At 54.7% G+C, this 9890-nt stretch overlaps 1 long non-coding RNA gene and 1 pseudogene across 1 annotated transcript; both read left to right on the plus strand.

The window, feature by feature from the left end:
* The first annotated feature begins 5436 nt into the window (after window positions 1–5436).
* On the plus strand, window positions 5437–8662 carry LOC133230083 (uncharacterized). The gene is made up of 3 exons (XR_009730743.1): window positions 5437–7793; window positions 8031–8172; window positions 8539–8662. It is a non-coding gene; the product is annotated as an uncharacterized LOC133230083 (long non-coding RNA).
* Window positions 8663–8804: 142 nt separating this feature from the next.
* On the plus strand, window positions 8805–9808 carry LOC133230154 (cytoplasmic dynein 1 light intermediate chain 1-like; annotated as a pseudogene).
* Window positions 9809–9890: the final 82 nt, after the last annotated feature.

Below are 9890 nucleotides of genomic sequence, written 5' to 3' on the forward strand. Positions count from 1 at the left end.
GTCCCCCCCAAACAGGGTGCTGCAGTCCTAACCCCAGGGCCTCAGAAGCTGACCTCCTCTGGACGGACGTAGGACCACTGCAGGTAGAACTAGTTAGGGAGGTCATCTCAGAGCAGGGTGACCCCTAACCCCGTACAACTGGTGTCCTCGTAAGAAATGGCCACGTGACGAAGGACATTGGGTGCTGGTGGAGGCAGAGGCTGGGCAGATGTGGTCCCAAGCCAAGACCACCGGTGACACGGAGCCAGAAGAGGCAGGAAGGACCCTCCCCTTCAGGCTGCAGGGGGCTCGGCCCTGACATCGGACTGCAGGCCTCCAGACGCCGAGAGGACAAACTTCAGGTGTTTAAAGCCTCCAGGTTGTGGCACACAGTCTCAGTGGCCCCAAACCACTGTGAGATGTCATAAAAGGTGGAGCTCCTCCGTGTGGGGCCCCTTTGGGTCTCGCTGTTTCGTTATTCCGTGCAGGCACAGGGAAGGCCCACCTGGCTGGTGCACTGTGTCCCCCGCCAGCCTCTCCCTCAACACCAACACCAGCTTTGTGGGCAGCCCAGCCTTTCCTGAGAGAGGAAGGGGACGGGGCCCAGAGCCACAGCAGCTGGGGAAAGTGCCCTGGAGAACCAGCTTCTGCCTGGAAGGAAGGAGAGCAGATGAGTTGCTGTCCTGCCGGGACCCCCACAGGGTCCTGTAGACGCTGATGTGAACCTGCAGGTCATCGGGAGCCAGCGTTCGCTCCCTCCTCGGACTGGCCACCTCAGGGACATCTGGAGGGAAGCAGCGAGGATGAGGTGGCTCACAGCGCTAAGCCAACTCCCTGTGGCCAGCTTGGGCAGGCAGCAAGGACTCTGGCATGATCTGTCCTGGCCTGTCCGTGATTCCATCCCGAGTGGATATGATGACGGGAAGGCCTCCGGTGTCTCTGTCGCTCACACTCACGTGACTAGACAGCTCCCTCGGGAGATCCCAGATGCCCCAGGATGAGACCCTCCTCCCTGCATCCAATTGCCAAGCAGTCCATTTTTGGGGGCATCACCCATGTTGCCCCAAAGCAGCGTGGGCTCCCACGTGGCCCGTGGGGCTGCCCTGCTGGTTGAGAGCTTGAGACTCTTCCTCCACTCAGTGTATGCCCCTTCTTTAGGTTTTGCCCCTTTTAGGTTCTAGAAAATGCGTGGGTAATGGAAAAACAAGACAGCTAAGACTAAAAGCACAGCTCTTGAAACTTAAAATGACTACAGAGGGACTGCCCTGGTGGGCCAGTGGTTAAGACTCCATGTTTCCACTGCAGGGGGCCCGGGGTTCGATCACTGGTTGGAGAACTAAGATACCGCATGCCACATGTGTGGCAGAAAGAAAGAAAGAAAACGAGCAAGAATTCAAGAGCTGCAGGGAGTGGGAGATTTGTAGCCTTGATCAGCTTTCTCTGTCACCTCCCAAGAGCTTCTCCACCCCGGCCTCCCAGTTCAGCTGAGGGCAACTCCATCCTCCAAGCTGTTTGCACCAAGGCCCTTGGCCTTACCCTTTTTTTTTCTTTTACGGTATTATTTATTTATTTTATTTTAATTTTGGATTGTGCTGGATCTTAATTGCTTGCAGGCTTCTCATTGCGGTGGCCTCGCTTGTTGGGGGCACGGACCGCAGCGCGCAGGGTCGGTAGTTGTGGGGCACGGGCCTAGTTGCCCTGTGGCACGTGGGGTCTTCCCAGACCAGGGATAGAACCCATGTCCCTTTCATCGGCAGACAGCTTCTCATCCACTGGACCAGCAGGGAAGTCCCCTTGGCCTTATCTTTGATGCCCCGCTTTCTCTTGCACCTCCAGCTGGTAGGGCTGGAGATCACGACACACGTGTGTCCTGCACCTGGCACTTCTCACTCCCCCTTCAGGGGGCTTTCCACCTGCGGTTTGTCCGTCAACCCGCGTCTCCCCTCTTTGAGAAGCTGGGTGAGACGTGCATGTGCCCCGTAGCCATCCTCACGCCTCTCAGAGCAAAGTCCTCCACCCCTGCATGTGGCCCGTCTGGTCAGTCTCTGACCTCCTCTCCTGCTACTGTGACCCTCACACACTGTATCTCGGCTGCGCTGGCCTCTGCCGCTCCTGAACTTTCCAGAACCATCCTGGTATCACCCCCTCACCTCGTGCAAATCTCTGCTCCACTGTCAGCTTCTCAGTGAAACCCACTCTGACCGGGTACCCGGCTTCCTGCCCATGGTGCTTTTCCCGGAGCTCTGGCCACCTGTCGCTTTGCTCCCGCCGGGCCTGCCCCACCCATCATCTCTGGACCGTCTCCCCTGCTGATGCAGATACCACAGGGGCCGGGGTCTCCGCTCGTCATCTCGTCACCCACATTCCCTGCTGTCTTGCCCACTAATGGGTACACGCGGCCAGGGGGTGTTCGGTAAACAGTGGTGTCAGACTGGAGAGGGGCTGTGTGTGTCATTACGAAACTGTGAAACAAGGCAGAGAACATGGCAAGTGGAGCCTGAGTGTCAGGCCTGTTTTTGATGTTCACACTTTTGATTTGTGTTTGTGTGTGTTCAGGGAGCTAGCGCACCTGGAGGGTGGCCCCCCTCTGGATTTCCAGAGTTCAGTAAAAAGGATCAGATGGTTTTGCTTTGCTTAAAAATAATTTCCCTATTTAAATTCCAGTAAAAGAAAACAAACTCACTGACTGAGGAAATTCTGACAGAATAATCTCAACACTGAAAAAATATACAGCTTTTATCTTCAGTGCAGTGGTTGGTGAATGTATCTTAAGGATGGCGGAAACAGAAGACCTTTCTTTCCTGTTGACGCACGTTTGAACTTTTCCACAGACGCGGGAGCTGGGCGTTTCTACTGCAGAGCCCCCAAGGTGTGACTCAATCTGTGGGTCAGGGAACCTGAGCCAGGCTGTCTGTCATGATGAAACTGCCGCAGACTGAGCCGGCACCCCCCACACTGTGCTGAGCAGGACCGGGGTCCAGGCGCTCTTGTGATCCTATCGCTTCTGGAGGGACCTGTGCTGTTTGTCCCCACGGTTTTCAGAGCTGCTCACCTGGGCTACCTGGCCCTCCCTCCCAGCTCCAGCACAGAGACAGGGGACAGCCACGCACGCCAGGGCAGGGGCGGCAGGGCGGAGCAGCCAAGGCAGGTTTCGGGAGCTTGAAGTTCAATTCTGCATTTCAGAAATGTCTGGGAGGATGTTGTTAAGTCCTCTACATGATGCCTCCTGTTGTGAGGGCCGAGCAGTGTGGCTGCTCCCTGCTTCTCCATGGTGAACCAGGCACGCTCCACGCCTGCCCCACACCTGCCCCATGCCTGCCTCACGCCTGCCCCAAACCTGTGCCGTATTGCCCACACCTGTCCCATGTCTGTCCCACACCTGTCCCATGTCTGCCCCACACCTGCCCCACACCTGCTCCACACCTGCCCCACATCTGCCCCATGCCTCCCCCACACCTGCCCCACATCTGCCCCACACCTGCCCCACATCTGCCCCACACCTGCCCCATGCCTCCCCACACCTGTCCCACGTCTGCCCCACACCTGTCCCACGTCTGCCCCATACCTGCCCCACATCTGCTCCACATCTGCCCCATGCCTCCCCCACACCTGCCCCACGTCTGCCCTACAACTGTCCCACGCCTCCCCCACACCTGTCTCATGTCTGCCCCACACCTGGCTCACGTCTGCCCCACACCTGTCACACATCTGCCCCACACCTGCCCCACATCTGCCCCACACCTGCCCCATGCCTCCCCCACACCTGTCCCACGTCTGCCCCACACCTGTCCCATGCCTCCCCCACCTGCCCCATGCCTCCCCCACACCTGTCCCATGCCTCCCCCACACCTGTCCCATGCCTCCCCCACACCTGTCCCATGTCTGCCCCACACCTGCCCCACGTCTGCCCCACTCCTGGCTCATGCCTGCTCCACACCTGTCCTACACCTGCTTCATGCAGATTCCACACCTCCTTCACACCTGCTGCACTTCGCTTACTTTCTCTGGACTTCTCAAGTTATAAGCACCAAATTCCCTGACTGGAGGTGAATATCTGGTGATCTGAACCAGTCCATTCTAAAGGAGATCAGCCCTGGGTGTTCTTTGGAAGGAATGATGCTGAAGCTGAAACTCCAGTACTTTGGCCACCTCATGCGAAGAGCTGACTCATTGGAAAAGACTCTGATGCTGGGAGGGATTGGGGGCAGGAGGAAAAGGGGACAACAGAGGATGAGATGGCTGGATGGCATCACCGACTCAATGGACGTGAGTCTGACTGAACTCCAGGAGATGGTAATGGACAGGGAGGCCTGGCGTGCTGCGATTCACGGGGTCGCAAAGAGTCACACACGACTGAGCGACTGAACTGAACTGAACTGAAACATCTAATACCTTCGCTTTCTTCCATCTACTCAGCTAACATGCCATGACGGCTAACTTCGGAAGGACAAAACTTTTGTCCGAGGACCCATGGCCTGTGGGCGACTTGTAAGCACCCGAGAATGTGTGATGCAGGCGAAGCACGCACGGGCGGGAGGCCCCCGGCACTGAGGGCTGGGTGATGGAGGAGAACATCACAGGAGGGGAGCCTAGTAATGGAGAAAAGTTCAGGCGCAGAGCTGGAGGGCTAGGGCGCTCCCGGGATGGGGCAGCAGTCCAGGGTCGGGGCAGTGGGCATAGCTGATGGGGGGCCCGGCAGCACCTGGAGCCAGAGCACCTCGGGCAGTGTCCACCCAGCAGGTATTCACACAGCGCTGACGGCAGGCAAGCAAGAACACCGCCTTCAGGAAAACAGCAGGGAACGAGGTGCCAGTGTGAGAACAGCGAGGGTACCAGGGTGTGGCTGGGGTGAGGAGGCAGGGATGCCATGCTCCGGGCGAGGCTGTGGAGAAGGGACTGACTGATGCCCAGACCCATGGATGGTGCATAGCAACCCCAGCTGGGTGGGGCTGCACCCCAGGCCCATGGGAAGGGAGCTCGTGCTTCCTCCTAAGTTTAGCAGAAGCCGTGGTCCTGAACATGGAAGCAGGAGGAATGGTCAAGTTGCTGTTTCCCACCCAAGTCTCTGCCAAGAGAAGAGCGGGTGGTTGGGGGAGATGCTGGACATGGCAAAGCCAGAGGGCTGGCGACGTAATGCTGTCTGGAGACGGGGTGGCCGGGGTGCAGTGCGAACATGGAGAATGGAGGATGGGAGGCTCAGCAGGGAGGGCTGTACCACTGGGACCCATGGATGCCTGGCACGCGGGAGGAAGGGGCGGGGATCCCGGGGGACCCTCCAGGCTGGCCCTAGTGCTGGGTGGATGGAGGGACGAGCCCCACAGAGGAGGAACCCCACTCTTGCTGGGGTACAGGGGGCACACTAGGCGTGGTCAGGAGCTCCAGGGAGCAGGTGTCCCGGGAGAGGAGGAGGGCCCGACATCAGGCAGGTGGGAGTGGGGCCTCCAGGGATGCTGTGGCGGGTGCTGCGTGGGAAGGGGCTGGATTCCTGGTTGGCACAGAATGGACAACGGAGGGGGTGTGGGCAGGGTCCACATTTGTACTTTGACGAAACGAGAAAATAACATGAAAGCAAAGTGGGGAAGCTTTGAAGTTAAAGGCTGGCCCGTAATTCCAGGGCACAAAGCTCAGCCACAGTCACCTCACAGCGAGCAGGTCCCACAGACCCAACCGCCTTGGCCCCACCACCGCTCAGAACGGGGAGTGGCGGGACCCGTGTTTGTTTTCTGTACCGTGGCTTTGAGGGCTGAGACAGATGTCCTTCCTCCCCCATGTTTGTGGTTTCGCTCAACGCGTCCGGGCTCCGTGTGGTTCCCAGGAGAATCTCAGAGTCCCAGGGCTAATGCCAGATTTTAAAAATAACCTACAAAGCAGAACACCTACCGGGAGACTAAGACTTCTGTGCGCAGAGGAAGGCCCGGCGTGGACATGAAAGAGGAGACAAAAGCACCCATCTGCTCTCGGGGCTCTTGTTAGGACAGGATGTCACCAAGGGGTGGGCGTTGTCCAGTTCAGGGCCCTGTGATCCTTTCTCCTCCAGCAAGGCCCCTCTGGACACCAGCCTTTCTCTGTCCTGAAGTCTCCGTGGGAATGGATGGCCTGTAGACTGTTGACTCACGGCTGCTATCAACCCCAGCTCCCAACCCAAAAACCCCCTCCAATTACTGTGCTTCCTTCCACCATCCTGAGAACCCCACCCTCATAAGCTGCAGGCTGCCTGAACACGTGTCTTTGGGTCGGCGTTTCCATCAAGGCAGAACCGCAGGTCATTATACAATGAGATTGTTAAGTTCAGGGCTCCAGGTTTCTTCCATGAGGCTGTATCTCGCCTTCGGTTGCACACATCAGAGAGACAGGAGTGAAAGGCTGTGCCTGGCTCGATGCAGCCTGCAATCCAGATGGGCTTCCTGCCGGTTCCATCGCCTCCTGCCTCCAACCTCTCCAGCAAGCCCAGCTTCCCCTTTAAAACCCGGGGGTGACCCCACAGAACTTTCACAGAGCTTCTTGTAACAAATGTAAGTGGGCTGACCTCATCCCAGCCCACCCAACCCAGTTGCCTGGGCTGCTTTTTAAAAACATCATTCCTTAGACCCTGGGAACCACAAGCACCGGGGGTCAGGCCCATGCTGCCGCGTGGTTCTGACACACAGCGGGGTCGAGGATGGCTGAACATCATGAGAACGCCCAGCGCAGGCCAGGCTGGGAAGGCGGCCCGGCTGTGTCACTGTCATGGGTGGTGACAGCCCTGTTGCTGGACAACCGCCTTTGAGTTATCGATTATAACTGAGTGGGGACATCAGCTCAGAGGCTGGACAGAAACATGTCCTTTTTGATCTTGTTTCTTTCTCAGCATCTGTTTTGACTCTTCAAGCCAATCTGCTTTCACCAGCATCACCACTCAACTCGATCCTTGTAAGGCCACATTTGTTTTAAACCATCTTGACTGAGAACAGTTACCTGTGTCCTACTTGAGTAAACAGAGGCCACCTTTCCTGGTGGCGCTGGGTACCTGGTGGCAGTGACTCTGTGATGCCTGCATAGCTGAGGAAGGATGTGAGCAGAGGGCTGAGTGCTCAGCTGCCACTGAGTGACCAATGTCCGTGATCCATCCTTCTGCAGTCCCTGCACCCCGGCCCACATCCCAGCACTTCTGACCCTGCCCTGCGCCACCTGCTCCTGAAAGAGCCTCAGAAACCTCAGCTCCTGAGGGGACAGCACAGTGTTTCCTGTAAATGGGATGCAACATACACCCTGAGGACATGTTTACAAATGCACAAATCTGTTCACACCAAGTCCAACACGCTGGCCGCAGGCCTCTCACATGTGATGTTTCAATTCTCATTGATTAAACTTATGTACAATTAAAATTCAGTCCCTTGGGACTTCCCTGGTGGTCCAGTGGTTAAGACTCTGCCTGCCAATGCAGGGAAACATGGGTTCGATCCCTGGCCTGGGAAGACCCCACATGCCGTGGGGCAACTAAGCCCGTGTGCCACAACTACCGAGCCTGTGCTCTAGAGTCCGAGAGCCACAATAAGAGAAGCCACTACAAGGAGAAGGCCGGATACTGCAAACGAGAGCAGCCCTGCTTGCTGCGCTAGAGGAAAGCCCAAACACAGCAACGAAGACCCAGCACAGCCAAAAAATCAGTCCTCAATCACACAGAACACATTCTAAGCACTCAATGGCTACGTGTATCCAAGGGTTTCCCTGGAGGATGGTAGAGTTCTGGAACACTCCACAATCAGAGAGCATGTCCACATTCTGATCCCATGACCTGTGGACATGTAGCCTTAACCAGCAGAGGGACTCTACGGGTATGACTGAGTTAAGCGTCTTCAGGCGGGAATGATCCTGGCATCTGGGTGGGCCCAGTGTCCCCACAAGGTCCTTACAAGAGGTGGGCAGGAGGGCCCTGATCTGTAGAACTTGTTCTGGCGACCATAGGAAACTCTCCTGATGGGCTAGAGACTCAAGAATGGCTACAATTTCCCAAAAGACAAGAAACAATTTGGAGTCCAAACCAAACTTTAAAATATCCCCTTCCCTCCTAGATACCGCGAGTCTGCAGCCTTGGAGTCACCCAACACCCAGTGCTCTGCACCAGCCAAGGCAGCTGCACTCAAGCCTGTCACCAATGCACCCAAACTGTCCTGTTTTGTGCTGAAAAGTGACCACGTCCCACATACACTGGCGGTAAGCTTGCTCTGCTGCCTTTGCTCGGCACCGTCATTTAATGGGTGCTAACGAGCAGCTGCACTTTTTCAGGAAAAGTGTGTATAAGGAAGTTCAGGATTGTTTTCTCTGTACTGGGTGCCAGAACACGGAATAGCCCAGGGCCAGACTATAAATTGTTGACACTGTAGGAAGTTCTGTGATTGGGGAAAAACTCTGAACCTCCGCCAAAACAAACCACATCCATAATATAGGTTCTCCTTGATCTTGGAGATCATGGACTGTGATGAGTCTATTTATTCTTTATCTGCCCAGATGAAATGGAGGGTATCACTGCACATTGCTAGGTGGATGAATGTTTGCCTTCCTGTCTGGGTTGTTTTTCAGTGTTTACCTGAGAGTCAGGTAAAGCTGGAAGATGACATGATGAAGTTTTTTGTGGAGCTTCATCTCTACCAGAGGGGAATGTATGTGATGCTATGAAAAATAAAAATACCATTATCAGTTAGGATATCAGTCTCTCAGTCGTGGTAGGATATTATTCAGCCTTAAAAAGGGAGGAAATGCCCACACCTGCCACCATATAATGAATCTTGAGGACATGATGCTCAGTGAAATAAGCCAGACACAAAAAGACAAATATTGCATGATTCATGTTTGGTTCATATAGCGGTCAAAATCTTACCAACAGGGGACTTCCCTGGTGCTCCAGTGGCTCCAGTGTGGCTTCCCAACAGTGGCTTCCCAACAGTGGCTTCCCTGGTGCTCCAGTGTGATGCCATTAGTGTGTTGGAGAAAGAACATGACTACAGAGATGAGCATTTTGATTTTATTCAGTCACATATCCGGAAGTTTTGTTTACAGTATGGTGCAGCACTTATATACGCTTCAGTAAAAGAAAATAAAAATATAGATTTAGTATATAAGTACATCGTCCAGAAACTCTATGGATTTCCTTATAAGATTCCTGCTGTTGTTGTGGAAAAAGATGCAGTATTTATTCCAGCAGGGTGGGATAATGATAAGAAAATAGGAATATTACATGAAAACTTTCAAACGTTAAAAGCAGAAGATAATTTTGAAGACATCATAACTAAACCACCTGTCCGAAAGTTTGTGCATGAGAAAGAAATTATGGCGGAAGATGACCAAGTATTTCTTATGAAGCTACAGTCCCTTTTAGCAAAGCAACCACCAACTGCAGCTGGAAGGCCTGTGGATGCCTCACCAAGAGTCCCAAGAGGCTCCCCTCGAACACCAAACAGATCTGTGTCATCCAACGTTGCTAGCGTATCACCCATCCCTGCTGGGTCAAAAAAGATCGATCCAAACATGAAAGCTGGAGCTACAAGTGAAGGTGTCCTGGCAAATTTCTTTAACAGTTTGCTGAGTAAAAAGACTGGCTCCCCAGGAGGCCCTGGTGTTGGTGGTGGTAGCCCTGGAGGTGGGGCTGCAGGCGGAGGCGGCGGTTTACCACCGTCTGCCAAAAAGTCAGGCCAGAAGCCTGTCCTGTAAGACGTTCATGTGGAGCTGGACAGAATCGCACGGAAACCAGTGACGGTCTCCACTACCACACCTACATCTCCTGCAGAAGGAGAAGCTTCTTGAAGATACCAAATAAAGCTATTTATTCATTTTCTGGGGAAAAAAAAAAAACAAACATCCCTCCTTCCCAATTCCAAGTTCCTGGTGTGTCAGTATCCTGGGGCTGCAGTGACCGATGATGTGGCTGGAGACGA

This window comes from Bos javanicus, chromosome 18 (assembly GCF_032452875.1).
Source record: "Bos javanicus breed banteng chromosome 18, ARS-OSU_banteng_1.0, whole genome shotgun sequence".
Lineage (NCBI taxonomy): Eukaryota > Metazoa > Chordata > Mammalia > Artiodactyla > Bovidae > Bos > Bos javanicus.